This window comes from Chlamydotis macqueenii, chromosome 5 (assembly GCF_036417535.1).
Source record: "Chlamydotis macqueenii isolate bChlMac1 chromosome 5, bChlMac1.mat, whole genome shotgun sequence".
NCBI lineage: Eukaryota > Metazoa > Chordata > Aves > Otidiformes > Otididae > Chlamydotis > Chlamydotis macqueenii.
This window is the reverse complement of record NC_141560.1, coordinates 53,233,233-53,251,918: the sequence shown is the minus strand read 5'-3', so window position 1 is coordinate 53,251,918 and position 18,686 is coordinate 53,233,233. Positions and strand designations below refer to the sequence as shown.

General features: G+C 42.6%; 1 protein-coding gene across 6 annotated transcripts in view; it reads left to right on the top strand.

Annotated features, from left to right (window-relative positions):
* The window catches only part of TSPAN4 (tetraspanin 4), a 455,141-nt gene that overhangs the window by 72,207 nt on the left and 364,248 nt on the right, over positions 1–18,686 (top strand). Inside the window, exon 1 of one of the 6 annotated variants that reach the window (XM_086748158.1) lies at positions 6,169–6,353. The exons of the other annotated variants lie outside the window; for them this stretch is intronic. The gene's annotated coding sequence lies outside the window, so the exon portion shown is untranslated. Of the gene's footprint in view, positions 1–6,168; positions 6,354–18,686 lie in introns of those variants that run through there. 6 annotated transcript variants of the gene reach the window in all.

Here is an 18,686-nt window from a genome sequence, read left to right as displayed (position 1 = left end):
GGTTGATTTTAGGAGATAATGCAATTTGACTGTTCCAAAATAAAGGGAAAAAACAGAAATGCTTTTGTGTTCTCTTGGTGCGTTTTTCTTTTTTTTTTTTTTTTTTTTTTTTCCCATATTGGTTCCTAGGATGCAAGGATATTGCTCAGATATTCTCGTACTTCACAATCTTGGATTATATCTTTGGTCCATCCAGTCTCATAACCTGTTCCTCCTCATGCCAAAGCCAGTTACCTTACCTGCAAGGAAGCAGGCAGTTCTCGCATACCACTGCCTCTGCAGAAATAAGTCTGTGTATTGGATCCTTATGAAAATGTTTTGAAGAACTGAACAAGAAAGCAGTGTAGGAATTTGGTGGGCAGATTAATTGCATTCCTGTTTCAGGCTGTTTATTCATAGTTTTAACTTTTTTTTTTTTTAAGGCAAAAAAAGAGGCTATTTTTAGCTTCTGCTTTTCCCTCCATATTAACCCAAACAGATTTCCTTTTTGGAGGAGAGGGTGGAGTTGGGAGGAAGGAAGGGTGGAATTGAAGCTGCTTCATTAAATCAATTTCAAGATCATCCACACACAATTCTGTTTTCACATTACACTTCTGAGCACACAAGAGTCTCTTTACACTTTCCAGAGAGGGGAAGCTTTGTATACAGAGAGGGAGAGTGAAGACCTTTGAGACAATGAAGTGGTTATGGAAAGCTTATGACTTTTGCTTCCTGAATATTTTTTTTTCTGGTTACTTTGATTAGAGTTAGTCTGTTATTTCCAAGGAATGGTGTGGCTTGGTGATAGTTTGCTCTCACAGCCTCCAACTCCCAGCAAATGCCTCGTATTGAGAGACGAAGGGAAGGATTCTGATATAAGCAGGAAGGTCATTTAGATGTTGCTAAGCCACTAATGGTAGACGTTCTCCTTGACATGACCATGTATATCTGGAAAGAGGTGGAACCTGACCTACAGGAGAACTGTGTCAGAAGGATAACCAAGCTCTCCTGAGTCCTAGTACGTGTTTTTGATGATTTTATGGTCAAAGCTGCTTCTGAAGTAGAGAGAGCAAGAGCAACTCCAGCAGTTTCCTTACTAGGTTGATGTGACTTTGGCTTTAACTTTCATAGGATTACTGACTTAAGTGTGCTGCAGAAAGCAGCACAGGCAAGCAGCAGGCCCTGAATCCAGGGCCCGTGGATCTAGTCTGTAAAAAGAAGGATACATGCTTTGAACCTGACTGGTGACTCAGCAGCTGGTGCTGCCTGGCCACTGCAGAGCACTGCTGCTTTTTTTGTTTCTCTGAAACTCTTGGGCTTTAATGTTGGTTCTTCAGTACTTGTTAGTTTCCTCTCCCTCTGATATAAGAGCTGAAGGATCTTTACAATAGAACATGTGTGAAATGTGGTGGAGAGCTGCTCATGCTGTCCTGTCTCACTGCACAGGCTACTCAAGGTTGGATTCAACCTTATCTCTTCTTGCCCTGTGTTGCTTTTGCTGTGTATTCTCCTGAGCTGTTGGGGAATTGATGAAAAACAGAGGTTACCTTTGTATCTAAAGAAAATAAAAACTTTTCTGGTTTAGAAATAAATGGCAAAAAAACTCCAAGTAAATCCTTCTCTTCCAGTAATAACTGCTTTCCAAGTTGTTGAATTCTGTATATGAGTTCAGAGCTGGAAAGGACAACCTGACTTTCCAAGCCTCAGTCCCAGGAAAGACTCCCTGTTTCTGAGGGATCAACATGGGGCAGGAGCCCTTTCTGTGGACTCTCAGATTCTCTTTATCTGCTTTTTTTCTCCTCTTACACTTCTCACACTGGGAGGCTGCTCTAGATCACAACTGCTCCATACTCAGGTTTTTCTGATCTCCAGCCTAGTTCATGGTTGGTTTATCTCAGTTCTGCACCAAGATAATCCTGTGGCTTAAACAGCTCATTTCTTGCTGCTCCCTTCCTCAAGTGTATTTGCAGGCAGTGATCCCTTCCCTTATCAGACTGTATTTTGCCAACTTAAACAAGCCAAGCTTTCCTGAGATAGGCCTCTTATTCTCACTTCCATTCTGGATTCAGTTAATAATCCTTGAAGTTTGGTGTGACCAGAACTATGCACAATAACAGTGTCTGGGAAAGGGCATCAAGTAATGGTGACTTTCTGCTCTAGAGGAGTTCTGCCAATGGTTGGTTACTTTGACGTTTAAATAGGTACCTTAATTTGAATATGCTGCCTTTAGCCACTGCATCTTGAAATGCCATTCTTTGTTAGCTTAGAGGCTTTTATTATCAGAAATCTTGGTTTTTCTTAGAAGTGCTCTTATACTTTGGGACTATGTAAAGCAATTAGTAAATTACGAGAGTTTGAATTTTGGAAACAGCACTCCTATTCCAAGAAATGGTCCCTTTTAAGGTAACTTTGAGTATCTAAAAATGGCTCACTATCAGCTTCCATGTCTGGATGACACTGGCACTACACCAGCAAGAGTATATGCAAAGAATGAAAATCAAGTCCATTATTTATGACCCTCTCTCTGAGTTTCCCTAGCTTGTGTGAGGAAGTGGAACTACTTGGAAATACTTTGCCTCCCCCTGGATTTCTGGCTTCTTTGAAGGTTGTCTTGATCTTTGTGAATAATCTTTGGCTTATACGTTTGATTTCATGCCAGCAACCGAAATATTTCTATAATGTGCATTCCTTCAGGTTTTGTATATCATGAAGATTTGAGGGATTCTCCCACTGTTCAGTGTAGTGCCCTTTTCCTTCTACTGGCACTGAAGAGTAGTGGGATGTGGTTGTGTGTAAGGCACAGCCTGCTGTGCACAAAGTCAGGGTTTGTTACCTGGCTGTGCTGCAGACACTCTGCCTGTCCGTGAGTGGAACTGCATGATCACTGTCTGTATCAGCCTTTAAACTGAGGGGCAGTGACACTTCGCCTGGTCCAGCTGAGCTGTTGTGCTTTCCTGAACCTTTCTGATGAGACAGTCTCTGGTTAGCCATTGGGCTTACAGTGATGGTAGCACAGGGCTGCTAGTGAAGATAAGCTTGTGGTCCCCAAAACCCACTTGAAATGATGATCTAGCTAAACTGAACACCCTCACTGTTGGGAGTGCTTACATTAGGATGCTGATCAGACTGGCTGTGGTTTTCTTCTATGTTCCTTGTGCTTGCGCAGTCTCTGTGTGGTAGGGTTCTTTTGGTTGGGTTTTTTTTTTTGTTCCATGTTGACTCTTGTAATGTACTCTAATTCAGTGGCTTCTAACCTTTTTGGAACAATGGACTGTTGGAGAGGCTACAAATGTTTATTCTGGTCCTGTGAGCTGCTGCTGGGGAATCGTTGTGTTACTGTTAGCGTAAGGACTGTTTTTCCTTTGTTTCACAGTGCCTTACGTTGAAGTCTTGATTAAAGGTGTAGGAACACAAATATGTTTGTCTGAAAAATGAATGAGTAAATGCCCCATACCTCTTTACAAAAATACCAATGGATATCAGCTGCTTTCTGGATTTTAACTAAAATCCTACCAAGAAAAAATGAATTCATCTTTCCTTCATCTTCTCTTGGAGTTTTAGTCCAGAGCTAAATGATTTTGGCAAAACACTTACAGGCATTTAACTTCCATGGTCATAATTTTTTAAATGATAATTAATAAATTCTTTCACAATGACAAACTTTTGCCTTTAGAAAATGCCTGTGAGCCTCTCCTGCAAGATTGCACTGGCAGTATATATGTATCATTTATCAGATATATATGTTAAGAAAGCACGTATCTTTAAGCGCATTCATCTTCTCTAAGATAGCAGTCAGCCTTGTGCTCTGGGCATGCTTTAGATCATTTAAAGTATATAATGAACTCAGAAATTAAAATAACTTACCATACATCTCATTGTTCTTGAATAATTTTTCACATGTGCAATTATAGTGCCTTCTACCTGCTCTTTTCAAGTTCTTGGGGGAAGAAAGTGCTCTTCTGCTTTTAGCAGTGTTCGTTTCCTGCTCTGTCATATGTAGTGTTACTTTGTTGTGCAGTTCTCTTCTAGTCACTTGCTATATTCCTTTAAAAGTGCAATTACATAATTTATATAAGTTTAGAAAGGGAAAGATTATGATCTCCATACCAGTCCATTTATTTATGCTCTGTGGAAGCTGGGAAAAATTGAGATGAGTATTCTGGAAGTAATTAGCATTTGAAATGGAGGTTAAGATGGGACAGTTTCTCATGTGTGCTGCAGGAGATGTTTCTGGATTCCCCTTGCCTTTCATTGGTAGGAGTAATCTCTCAGTTTTAATAAATTACTGCTTCTGAGTCCTGAAGCAGCTTCCCCATAGCTATTTGTCCTTGCCAAAGGAGAAGGTCAGCATCTGGTTTACTTTGAGTGGTTAGCCTCACCCACTCTGTATTTAATCTTAAATGTGGGCAAGTAAACAGCCTCCACTTTGGAATGCGGACTGAATAAGGCTGATTTTATTTGTTTGTAGCACAGCAGTGTTCCAAAGCCCCAACTAGCAACTCCTCCTATGGAAGCACTGTACAACTGTGGGAGAAGAAAATGGTGCCTAATCAGAGAAGTTTCAGCCCATTTGGAATAAATGGCCGCTGCATTAGTAAGTGCTCATACCTGAATAGAGACTTTGTCCTAGCTGGGCCAAACCCTTCCATATGGAGGGGACACAGTTTATACTACAGGCTGCTGAGAGCTGTACTTGCATACACAGTACAGTTAGTCTATCTACAGTACTTGCCTAATGTTTCCCAGATGTGAACATGCACACAGGATGCTTCTCATCCTGAGTAGCACATGGAGAAAGACGATGACTAGCAGTGGGCTGCTGGTGACCTGGTGAAGGTGACCCAGCCCTGCTTGTGCTTTTCCCAGAGTACCCCTGGCAAATGAACAGGGAGAGGAGCTGTGGGCTGTGTGGGTTGTTCTTGCAACCTACTCCCAGCCACCTGTGTTACGGGGCAAAACAGCACCTGGTAGGAGAGGAGTAAGGGAGCAGCTTAGGGTTCCCCTTCAGTCAGGGGCTGTATGAGCTCTTCTGCCAGGCCATTGCAGTCTGTATCATTAAGTTCTATTTTAGGGCTCATTTGCCTTGTTCACCCATAAAAAATATGTTGTTTTAATAGAAATCTGGGGCTTATCTTCTCCTCTGCTCCTGGAAGCTGCATTTAAACCCAGGATTAGGAGTGAGGGACAGCTCTATTGACATGAATCTAAGGGAGAATTATTTTGTAAAAGCAAAACAGTCAGTCTTGTGAATTTTCCTCTAATGGCTCTTTTCTCTTGAGCATCACTGAAGTCCTGTTTGTATCAATTTGCAGGCTCAGGAAGACAGTGTTGCTCCCACTTGCGTTTTGCTTGCATTTAAAAGGCTACCTCTGCAACTATAAGGGCTGCATCTTGATTCATTTTAATTGGTAACATAGATTGTATAGAAGCTTGGGGCTTGTATTTGCATTCTCCAGAGTAAGATTTCCAATCATCATAGTGAGAAGAAAGCAGATTCATTTTTGCAAACCCTGTGTCTGCACTTGAGTCTCAAGTGAGGTGCTGCAATCATTTTGATACTCGGTGAAATGAGTCCACCATTAGCTTCAGATGCCTACAATCTAGCTGTCTGCGTCTGACTGAGTTTTATATGGACTAGCCTTCCAGTCGGTAAAGAGAAATAGGTATTCGTCTGACCCTGTTTTAGACAGCTGCTTTAGAAACAGATGAATCCTACCCTGCAGATGCTTATTCCTCCCCATCGACTGTAGCGGCAGTCCGGGTAACTAGCGCAGACGTTGATGTCAACATTTGCTCAAATGAATCCCATATGAAATATTTCCAGTTTTAAATTTAACTGATTTAGGCATTTTCAGTAAAGTGTGGTCTCCAACCAGCAAACACATCCTCATACCCAGGGAGCGGGTTGTGTACTGTAACTTTTTCTGCTTTTATTCTCCAGCCCTTTATCTAGAGAATGAAAATTATTCCATTATGGCAGGAATGCTGGCCTTCAGAAAGCTCCTTTTATCTACACAAATACTTTGTGTGGTATTTTTCCACTAGTGTTGGCCTTTTGCTTATCCATCTTAGAGCTGGAAGGCAGAAGCACCTTGTATGGAACTCTGAGGCACATTTATTTGTTTGACCAGTAAATCAGTATTATGGTTTCCTGCGGACTGGAAAAGAGGGTATTATTATGGAGTTATACTTCTAAGTCCACTTTCCTGAATGCTGAATTTCTAAGGAAAAGATATAAATCTCCTTTGTGAAGGAGAAGAAGCTATATGAAACAGACTTCAGGGGCCTTATTCTCTTTGTGTTTATGCTTGCTTGTTTGCCTCTCTTCCTGGCTTTCCTCAGGTGCTACAGTATATTACTTAATCTCCTTTGAGGTAAGTATAGCTCCTTTGTCACTGTATGGAACACATTGGTATTCAGAAGAGCCTTTTCCCGTGTCAGAGCCAATATTTTGTTTCTTTGTAACAGTAACCTTCTTGGATCTCTCTAGCTAACATTTTTCTTTTCTTCTGTCTTTTATTGACTGTGGTACATTGTGTTGCTTCCCTCCCCAGTAATTTTTTTTTTTTATTAATGACTAATATGTCCATTTTATGAAGCAATGAAACCTGTTTACAAAGGAAAGCGAAGCTGGGTGCAGGGGCTTGATGGAAGCGGCAGTAGGAAGCACATGCTACTGAGTCTTGTTTGTTTTATAGATGAGGTCTAACACGTGGCAGAGAGGCACAAATTCTGTGGCTCTCTAGGATCCTGCTGGTAGTGTTCAGATGTTCTCTTGTACAGCCTGTCTGGGAAGGGTTGTGCTGAGGCTGGCTGGAAAGGGTTTAGCTGAGCAGAGAGGGTGATGAACTGTGGTCCTGTTCTCCCCCCTGGTGCTAGAGAAGTGGAAATCCTAATGGCTTTGTTACCCCTGTGTGTCTCTCTTTTCCCAACCGTTCTTTGTCTGCTTGCACTGCAAACTCTTTCAAGGAGAAACTTTATTCCTGCAATGCCAGTACAAAAGATGTGTGGAGACTTGCATCCTGATACCAGTCCGCCCTCCACCTCCCCCCTTTTTGTTCTTCCTTCTGTGTTCTACCATCATTTTAGGAGACACTGTTGGTGTTCCAGTAACTGAATCTACTTTCCATGTTACTTTTCTCCCCTTCCCTCCCCTCATCACCTTAGTCATATAGTCTTGACACAGTCTTATTGTATTCGTGTTTTGAAGGCTAGGAATTCACATGACACGTGAGGGAGGAAGGATGACTTACCTGTATTGCAGGTATTTATCAGTGTGCTCAAATGTGGAAGCTCTTGTTTAATTTCTGCCAGAATCTTCTCATCCACAGCAGATTTTTGGACGACAGAACTGACATTTATGGGACGTAATAGGCTTTGCAGGATCACCTGGGTGGTTTTCTGGGGAGGAGAGGGGATCTTACCTGCTACTTTCATTCTGGTCTACAACCCCTGAAGTTCTGGGGAGATAATACTCTGAGCTGCCTAGGTGTTAGGGTAGTGAGGGATTAAGAAAAGTGGACAACTGATTGTGGCTGTCAGAAGAAACATTCATTTTTGTTTGTCTATGAATATGAGCCTTCTTTCTTTTGTCATAGATTAAATGTGTTTGTAGCTTCTCTGGGTTTCACCTCCTGTGCACAGGGCCTGGATGAAATGTTGACTTGTGATTCAGGGTTGAGATCTGGTGTTGTGTCTGTTGTGGCATCTTGTTAGCAGAGTTATCTTGTTCACAGCTGGTCTCTCAAAGGATACAGCCAACTTGTGCAAAAGCATTTGACCTGGACTTGTGCTAAGCATTTGACACTGTCCTGCACGACATCATTGTCTCTAAACTGGAGAGTCATGGATTTGATGGACAGATCACTTGGTGGATAAGGAATTTGCTAGATGGCCGCACTCAAAGAGTAGTGGTCAACAGTTGGATCTCCAAGTGGAGAATGGTGAGAAGTGGCATTCCTCAGGGGTTGATATTGGGTCTGGTGCTGTTTAACATCTGTTGGCAACATGGAGAGTGGGATAGAGTGCACTCTCAGCAAGTTTGCTGACAACACCAAGCAGTGTGGTGCGGTTGACACACTTAAGGGAAGGGATACAATCCAGAGGGACCTTGACAGGCTGGAGAGATGGGCCCTGCAAATCTCAAGAGGTTCAACAAGGCCAAGTGCAAAGTCCTGTGCATAGGTCGGGGCAATCCCAGGCACAAATACAGGCTGGGCAGAGAATGGATTGAGAGCAGCCCTGAGGAGAAGGACTTGGGAGTGCTGGTGGACGAGAAGCTCAACATGAGCCGGCAATGTGCGCTTGCAGCCCAGAAATCCAACCGCATCCTGGGCTACATCAAAAGGAGCATGGCCAGCAGGTCGAGGGAGGGCATTCTGCCCCTCTGCTCTGCTCTGGTGAGACCCCACCTGGAGTACTGCATCCAGCTCTGGAGCTCCCAACATGGATCTGTTGGAGCGAGTCTGGAGGAGGGCCACAAAGATGATGAGAGGGCTGGAGCACCTCTCTTATGAGGACAGGCTGAGAGAGTTGGGGCTGTTCAGCCTGGAGAAGAGGAGGCTCTGGGGAGACCTGATAGTGGCCTTCCAGTACCTCAAGGGGGCCTACAGGAAAGATGGGGAGAGACTTTTCACTCAAAAGATGAGAGGTGAAAAGATGAGAGGTAATGGTTTTAAAATAGAAGGTTGTAGATTTAGACTAGATATAAGGAAGAAATTTTTTACACTGAGGGTGGTGGAACCCTGGAGCAGATTGCCCAGAGAGGTGGTAGATGCTGCATCCCTTTAAGGCCAGGTTGGATGAGGCTCTGAGCAACCTGTTCTAGTTGAAGATGTCCCTGCTTCTTGCAAGGAGGTCGGACTAGGTGACCTTTAAAGTTCCTTCCAACCCAAACCATTCTATGGTTCTGTAACTTGTCACATCAAGGCCACTGAGTCAGTGGTTCAAGAGCTTCACTCAATGCTGTTAGTTATTTGCAATGAAGCACAAAACATACCTTCAAATAGCATTTATTTTTCAATAATCCATATTTTGATAACTCTCAGCTTTCTCTTTAGTTTGTACATAATCTAGGCTCAGTTTTGCCCTTCCCCATTGGTACTCTCCCAGCTGTACAAGAATGCTGTTTAACCGAAGCTGCAAGTGGCCACTCTTCATGACCAGTGAACAGTTCAGAAAGTTTTGATTCCCTGCTTTGAAAGTGTTGGAAATCTAGTATATAGATGGCAAATCTGGCCACCTAAGCAAACAAACAAGAACACTCAACGCACCAGAATTTTTCAAGATAAAGCTCTGATTAGAAGAAAGCTGTAGGAAAGAGTTGATGGTGAGGAAATCTGTCAATTTATTTTGGATGTTTTAATTTTGGTAGGTTGGAAGACAGGGGAAGAAAAGATGGCACTGGAGACAAGAGTCATGGTGTTCTGGGAATGGGAGAGGGAAAGTAATTGTAAACATGACTAGCAAAATAGTCTACTTTGTGTGCAAAGTCCATTTAAATCTAAATTACCCAGTGATTTTTCTTCAGTGGAATTTTTAGCAGCACGGTGTAGAAAGACAGTAATATTTTTTTCCTCTTGTTTAAATATGTGATGCATATAAATATATAAACATCCCCCATCTCTCTACCTCCTCACACCTACTTCTTTCACTTCAGGCTCCTTGGAGCTGTTCCCTGCAGCAATGCTTCCAGGTGGTGACAGCTAGGATGTTCACTGCAGTCACCAGAGCCCTGTCAGGGCCAATTAGCATCCTAATGACTGGCATGTACCATCTTGATAACATTCAGTCTGTGCTCTGTACCAGGGGACGTAGCCTCTTAAGAACCTATCTTGTCTCATCTGGCCCATACCAGTCATATAAACTTGGGTTTTGGTTTTTTTTTTTTTAAAAAAAAAAAAAAAAAGAAAAAAGAAAATAAGATTTCCATGTCTTCTGAGTACCAGGGACTTCAGCACAGAACAAACGTACTGTCCTTCCCTTTAGCTGGAAAAGATGAATCTTGGCTTGGTGAAGGGGACTTAAATCAAACCGCTGCTCTTACCTGTACTTAGGGCTTTGGGACAGAACTTCAGCTGAGGTTAAGCAATGTACTACTTCTTCTTCAGAGCTGTGTTGAATAAGAGCAATCAAATACCCAGCCACATAGTCTTTAAATATTCAATACCTGGCCAGTATGAGGACTGGAGTGGTATTCTTCTGAAATTACTGCTACCTGTTGTTTGACTGTCTGCTGCAAAATCCACTTTGCAATAGACCAGCACCTGTGGTCAAAACTGCTTTTGTCATTCAGTCAAATCAGGGCTGAATGCTGTGCAGAGACCTTTTCTGTAGCATAGATCAAGGCATGCCATGCAGGTGAGGAGATTTAGGGGAGGTTTCATGACTGCTCAGCAAAGTCAGAGTGTGGTGGAGTGTCGAGAGTGTAAATCTGCCCCATGGGCACCCTCTGTCAATGTGGAGATTCTCAAGGCTTTGTACTATGCTGTACCAGGCTGGAGGGGGAACAAATCCTCTGGTAGTGGCAGAGTTAAATGCTGCAGTATGGAAGCACCCCGTTTCTGCTCCATATTTTATTGTTTAGTGATAATATACTTTCCAGAGAAAAGTCAGTGCTCCTTGCTAACATGGCGTTGCTGTCTAATCCTGCCATGTCCTAGCTCTTCAGTGGCTTTAATGAAGTGCTGTGGTGCCAGGGCCAGCTGGTTGGCATGTTGTGTGCCAGCTGGCACAGCCACACTGGGTCCGAGGTTTAATGAGTCAAGAGTTTAACGGTCCTTAGGAGGAGCCAAATTACCTGTGATGCTAAATCAGGCCAAAGAGTGGCTGAAGGGCAATGTATTATGGTGACTGGACTGAAGCTACAGTAGGCAGGATTTCAGTTTGCAGGGCTGTGGAGGCAGCACTTTTCACTGGTAGGATAACAACCTTAATGTTGTGTTATTTGAAATGACGTTGCTAAGATTCTGAGGACAAAACAGTTTTCTTCCCTATTAGAGGCAGCAAATCCCAAGTGTGAACTCTGGAGAGTGAGTGAGCAAGAATTATTGTTTTTAAGGCCATGATTATTCTTGAAACACATGCCCTAGCCCAGCCTGTGAGGCTGAAAAACAGCACATTAACTTATCCACACAGTGGATATGTTATTATCTTTTCTTGATTTTTTTTTTTAATGGCATTTGCATTTGCTGTCAGAATATTGTCATATTGCTATCACAACTGTTTAAATTCTAATCTTAATGTTTTCATGTATTCTTCTGCAATGTCACAAGAACTTGATGACTAAGAAGGCTGCAGGTACACAGACAGAAGCACTGACATTTGTTCAAGTATTTGCATGTCCTCTTGTCTCTTCTGAATGCGTCACCAGAAGACCTAAGCCTGTGTCCTGGAGTCCCTTTTCAGAAGTGCCACTCTGAATGTCACGGTATCTATTACAATCTGTTTTGTATGCGCTGAGCCTGCTCAGCGCGTACTGCTCTCGTTGTGCACGAGGTGTAGTAAACCAGCAAAGCTGACTTATTGCATGCGTGCCCAAGACTAGAAGCCCTCCTAAGATGACCCAATGATTTGAACTCTACCTCTTGTGTTCTCTTAGTGCATGACTTTCTTAGTAGATACCCTTGAGGCTCTTGTGGTCCTGAGATCCCCAAATCTGATGTTATAGGCCTCACGAGATCACAATATGCTACTCTCTCCAGATCTTCCTACTCAAGGTCACACTTAGTTTTTCTTTTAAGTTTTTGGCCTTCATGTTTGTAATCTAAAACATAACCTCCAATAAAACAGTGATTATTGTATAGTGACCTCTCTTGAAAAGCTTGGGTGCTTAGTCAAGTGTAGATGAAATGAGGAGAATTGGCACAGCTGATGTAACAGATGGATGATAACAAGGCAATTTTTCCCCACATTAGTCTGCCTATATGCCTAATCCTGACATAGAGCTGTTCTACCTGCCCCTTAAGAGTAAGGAAGTAGCTAGGTTTCTGTGGCCTGTTTAACAAGTGGATTGTGCCCTGCAGCTTTCCGATGATGCACATACATCACCTGAAAGCTAGGGAGTGATTAGTTGTCCACGCTGCAGAGAGGGGCAGAGCCACAGCATAAGCCAGTCCTTCTAACACTGGTGGAGCTTTCCACCAGCTGGAGCTTTCAGAGCCATCTCGTTTCTTAAGATTGAAGCCAGAGGCTGAGAGTTAGGGATCCGGGGCTGAGGCTCCAGGATGATCCCCAGCTGCCTAGGAAAAACATAAGTCTTGGTGTGACTATGAGCATATCTATTGTGGCCCAGTTTGCAAAATTCAGTCAGATATCTAACTCCTGCTGATCTCAAGAGGATTAGGTGTCTACATGGCTTTGTATATTAAAACTCTACCTGCTTCAGTTCTCCGTTTGCAAAAATCAATAAAATACTATCTCCTTTTTTCACTTCCCAGCCTGACTGTGTAAAGATGCCAGGGATTTATCCTGAGGATTTGTTTTTAAAACAGTGGGGGCATGCTCTCAGTTGGGGCTCTCATGACAGGGTAATTATTGCCTTATGTCAGAACACAGAGGTGTCACTCAAAGGTTTTTGCTCAAGCACATAGTCAAAAATCAGAGTCTGCAACTCAATGTGTGGTCAAATCAATAATCTGAACACTCTGTGGTTTTCTGTAGTGTAGGACAATTCCCAGAGATTAATGTAAATGCAAAAGCCTTTCTAGTGGAAGCAAACCACAGGACTGCATGATTGCATTAGACATTTCAAATGGCTGTGTAAAGACTTGCAACTACATATTTTTGAAACACATTTATTCTTGGTGCAGCTCAGTTCCTCGCTCAGTGATGAATTACTTTAAACTTGAAAATGAACTCCTTGTGCTGGTGTCAGGATGGATTATAATCTTAAAGGTGACTTGTAAGAGAACACAAATATTTGGCTTGTTACTTTTTTCATCTTAGGATGGGTAAAGAGGGCAAGGAGAGCAGATACTTCTTTGAAAGCGTAAGTGATGGCTAAAGGACTGCTAAAATAATGACTCTCCCCCAGCATTTCCAAATATCAGATCTGTGCAGTTCTTTGAAACTTGTAAAATCTACTTCTGAGTCAAGTTCTTTCTCTTTCATATTCACTTCAATTAAACATTCTGGAAAAAAACCCACTTGATTTGTTTCAGAGTTTGTGTCCTTTCCACGTAAGGTGTAGGAGCTTGCAATGTCTATTCCCAGGACACTGGTGGAGGAGACTTGCAGTTGGCTTTGCCAGTTACTAAAGCTGACTGCTAAAGAGGTAGGAAACTTTTTTTTTTTGATTGCTGAGACTGATTTTAATTATGCTCATGTCTTTTATTGAATTTGTGGTCCACATCATTCCTGATCTGGCATCATTGCATGGTGTTTCGGCAAAGCCTTTTAAGGAATGAAATGCAGCCTCTGTCTGACTTCTACCTTGGGCGTATTGTGGGCAGAGCTGTGGTAACAAATTTCTTGGTCTGCCGAGCTGTGTGAGAGTCCATAGCTACATAGCTTAAATCTCCTGTGGATGCAGCAGGTTGAGAGGACACAAGTCAAAAAACTACTGTTAGGTACTATGACTCAGCTGTATGACACTGTAACCTGCCTGATTTACTGTAATTTGCTGATGGATCTGACACCCTTACATATATCCCTTGGCCAGTCACATCTGTGTTGAGTTGCAAGCTCTTAGACTACTGTGGAAAGTAGGAGATCTGCAGTAGTTTTGCGTGGAGTATGAGGTATAGGGTAAGCAACAAGTTCCAGTGAGTAGAATTGCTTTTCTATTAAAATATATTCATGCTCTGTTTTGAGTATTTTCAATTGACTGCAGATTTGTTGTGAAACAGTATGATGTATTTGTGGCCAGCAAGGAGAAGACTTCTGAGCTTGGCATTGGGATCAGTGTATAAGCTTGGAGGTCTCTGTGCCAGGGTTCTGGAATAGGATTGCTAGCAGGATTGCCATGCAACGTGTGGTCTGTTGATCTTCAGCCGAAGAGCTGCCAAGATACAGTAGTCATATTGCTAATGAACAGCAGGAAAGACTGTACTTTTTTTAATTTTTTTTTCTTTTTTCCTTCCTGTTATTCTTATGTTTCTGGAGCTGTCTGTGATCCTGACCAAGGACTCTTGAGCTTAGTGTCAGATGGACTAGTTCTTAAGCCTAACTCTGTGCAGCCCTGGGTGGCTTCAGAAATGAATAGGGAGCATGGGGGAATAGCGTCCAGAACATGAGCTTTGAGGATCATACTCTATTGTTGCAAATTGGATTAAAGTAGGTTGGTTTCTTTTCTGTGTCTGGGAGGGACAACAAAGAACTTAAATGTTGTCACTGGCTGCCTGGAAGGCAGCTGTGCCCTTCTGGTCCATTGTGCCTGGCTGGCTGCGAGCTTAGACATAACTTAAAATGTGATCCTCCTAGATTTTCCAAAGTTAAGGCTCCGGGGCACAGTTCTACAACAGTGATCTGCAAAATTTCTAGCTGTGCGGTTCATTCTAGTCTGTCTGGCTCCTGAGACAGTTCATTGTCTGTCAGAGCTGCATGTTTTTCCCGTGTTCCAAGATTGTGGTTACAAATAATGTATTTCTGGCTTTGAACATATTTTCTGCTACCTCACAGGGCTTCCTTTTCCACCACTTAAGTACAAAGCACTTGTCTTCATTGTCAGCTCTTCATATCCTACCCCTGCCCTGTGTATCTTGTCCAGTGCACCACTGAGACATCACCCCTCATCTGCTGTGGGAGTCTTGAGTGCTCATTTGTCATGCATTTCCACAAAGCCTCCGTCATGTTTTCTTCCATGTCACATCTGGCATCCAAGATGAGTCCTGGTTAAAGGTCAACAAAGCTGACAACTTTCCTCATTCTTAATCTTTCCTTAGCGCTCTCCTCTGCCAGCAACAAGCTAGGAGATGATGAGACTGCTGCTGCACAGAGAATACCTGCAGAGCCGGCTACAGGTGTGGCCCTGGAAGCTGCTGCCCAAGGGAGAAGCTGCTGAGGGTGACAGAGTAGCTGTTCATGTTCCCCTTTCTTTGCCCATGGCAGTACCCTGCAGCTGCCCAGGGAGGAGGGAGCGTGGAGGGTGGGAGAGCAATGCCTGGTACGGCTGGTGCCGTCCCTGCTGAGCCACTCTTCCCCTGTTCCTCCAGCAGTAGCGAGGCTGCCTCTGCTCAGCTCTCCTCAGTCTTCAGTAAGGGCTGCCCTGCTAAGAAATTTTGAGCTGGCAAGTAGTGCCCTCCTGACAGTCTCCTTCATACACCTTCCTCACAGGTGTCTGAATCTGTTCCTTTCCGGGGAACTTGGATCACAAGCCCTTTGGAGCAGGGATGATGTCCCCATAGTTGTGTGCCCACTGTGTTAGAAGCTTAGCAAAGTATGCAGGAACTCTGAGGTGCTGCTGTGGTTTAAATGCTCAACAGGTCCTTCAGTACTTCCACTACTGGTCACTGCGTGCTTGATTCAGTTCTGTCCTCCTCTCTTGCCCCTGAAAAGCACAGTGAAATTTAAATTTTGCATAAGAGGAGCGCATGTTTCTTCATCAATGAGAGAAATAGTGCTAGCTGTGGTTTCAGTACTAATAGCAACCAAAGCCTCCTTAAAAGAGAATTTTTCTCCCTTCCTCTCCCTTGGCAGACAATTTTATGGACTTATTTTTATCTCGTTATGTTTTATATGCCTCAGTTGTTTGTATACTTTATAAAGCCTCTAAAGTAGAATTATTGAATAAACACTCTAATGTGTGACCCGTGTGTTTCTCATGGCTGGCTTCACATGGATTTTTTTTTTTTTTTTTAATCTTTGTTTACAGGACACAGTGTATTATACCCTCTCCCAATGCTTGCACTCCCCCAGAAGAGCCAGAATCTGCTTCTAATGCTTTTTGTTTAGCTGACTGTAGTTCCTTTCTGACCTGGGAATTATTTCCTTTTAGCGTGGCAAAACGATATATCCAGCTCTGTTATTGATATATGTGCATCACAACTGAGGGTTTGATTGAGAAACTGCATGGGACTGTGAATCTTTCCATTGATTGTTGATAGGTTTTGACTGTACCTCTAATTGCCTATTATTCTCAGTGAATCTGTGCTGCTCTGTTTACTTTCCTTGATGAGATAAGGATTGTTCTGTTCCTTGGTGAGATGTATTCCCAAGGGTTGTCTCTTTTTTTTTTTTTTTTTTTTTTTTCCCCCCACCTGTACAATAATTACTTTGTATTTTAGCAACCTGATGCTAATAAGTGCTGCAGCATTAGCTGGGCCTTGGAGGCAAAGCTGTTGTAGTGCAGAACCTTTATGCCCGTGGGGCTTGCACGGGCTTCCTCATGGCCAGGGTATAAATGGGTGAGTGTGGCTGCCCTCAATATACATCAGAACTCCCACAATATTACTTTCGCGAAGGGATGATGTGTCACTGTCCTTTGCTTATCTTGCCAATCTTTTATGCTGGGTCCTTGTCACTTCTGAGTTACTATTGTGAGTTTTCTCTGTGCTCCTCTATACCTTATGTTCCATTGATATTTTTGCAACTTCTTTTTGTGTACGTTTGGCCTTTCTGTCCCCTTTTTTTCCCCTTGAGTGGTTTCTACTCCCAGCTACGTGAATGTAATTTCCTATATTGCTCCTTGGTGTTTCATGGATTGTTTTTATCTCCTGTAGCACTGGACAGGCAGCCAGACCCACTCTGTGGAGCTGAGTGGGTTCTTTAGATGTGCATCCAGCTAGACAAAGATCATCAGCTCAGTCTTCCATGACAGCCAGGAGGAAGATTACAGGAGCATGATTTGTATCAGGGTGGTTGACTGATGTAGTCACAACTCAGGCACTTGATTAGGTGAGTGTTCACAGGAACAGATTACAGTCTGGTGAGCCCGAGGAACCAAGCAGCTCGACCAAAAGCAATGATGCAGAACCAAGAGCCAGTGACATGTGGTTTGTGGCCTTGTTGCAAGGTCCATGCTCCTGTTTTGAACACCAGGCACTCATTCGCAAACTTTCTAGGTAACAGTCTAGATTGCAAAATTGTAAGTATTTGAAAGCAAACTAGCTATGTGCTGACCTGGGCTGTGTGACTGCTTGCTGGAGCTCTGCAAATTTTCTGTCCTGATCCCTGAACAAATGCCTCTACCTCAGCAAACCAACCATCTTCAGATACTCTAGTGTGCTGCTCATGGTGTGGAAGGGCAGTGGCTGTGGTCACTATATCTTCCAAATCTGATCACTGGTATCTCCCCTGAGACCTCATAGTGACATCATTACCTTCTGGATGGGCTGAACATGTGACTGCGTGCCCATTTTCTGTGTTTTGGTCTAAGGGGATAGCACTGCGTTGTCTGCTGCATGGAGTCATGTCTGGAAAATATTTCTGGGCATCTCAGGGAGCACCTAAGAAGTCTTTATTACTTCTTCAGAAAGATGAGCTTCTGCAGAATCTAAATCTTATCTGTAGCCCACATTAATTTATTGCATTTATGTATTGAGCAGGCTGCATTCAGAACGTCGATTGAATGGAGAGATGCTTTAAAAACATGAAGTGTTCTGGAGAGAGATTAAACTGTTTTCTTGTTCAGTATTTCGTATCTCTTTGCCTGCTATGAAAATTGAAACTGCAGATATTAATTAATTGACACATTTGCTAGTCTCATTGTAATGATACAGCCAATCCATAAGCAGTCAAGTGCTGAGTCCTACTTCCAAAAGTAGGAGATATTTTTCAAAATCATGAGGTTATTTTACAGTGTTGGGTTTTGGCTTTATTTTGTCTTCTGCTTTATGAACATTTAGGGTTAGTATTGCCAGGCTTTCTTCTGCAATCAAAACTTAGTTTTGTACTCTTTAAAAAAAAAAAAAAAAAAAAAAAAGACAGGGCACTTATGCTCAAGAGGAGACTTACAATAATAGTAAAAGTTGACAGATCTACAACTTTCTCTGTATCCTTTCAGTTGTGATTTAAAGCACCCTAAAGAAACAGCTCCCTGTGACAAGCAATGAATAATGTCAATTGAGGATTCTTGAAACAGATGTATAGTTGGCACTTTTTCTCCCATCTTTCACTTTTTTTTTTGCCTTTTACCCAGTTGAGAAGTTGTTATAATAGCATCAACCAGTGCTTTTTCAGTGTCCATGCATGCACTAGGACAGCACTTTGGACAGGAAACCTGAGCAGGGTAAATTCCAAGAATTCCTCAGAGGCCCTGTTGCAATTTGTTGTCCTTGTTTGATTCTAGCCATTTGTGTGGGAGAATTATTTTTCTCATATTTTGATGGCTATGTTAGAGCTGTAGTACTGTACTAGGGCCTCATACTAATAAAACATGATGGTGTTATAAAAATAATTAGGGTAGCTAGATTTAAAAGCAGTTTGAAGTGTTGCAGAGGTTCTCTCAGTACTGAGTGACCAGGTGATAAAATATCAAGTTAAAATACATCAACAGTGAATGCAAAGTATTGCGTGTAAAAAGCAAATAACCTTCTTCCCTTCCCTACCACAAACCCCACAAAGTACTTGAGAGTAGTGATGATGAGTCATACCTCAAGTAATGCTGCTTTGGGAAAGTTGCTCCTAGTAAGTCTTTGGAAGCATTACCTCCCTGTTCAGAGATGATTAAAGAGGCAAATAAAATAAAAGGGTTTTTTTCCTACTGTGCATGAATTTATCAATTTCTAGACTTATCAGCCTGGAAAAGAGGTAAATGAGAGGTCGCAGGA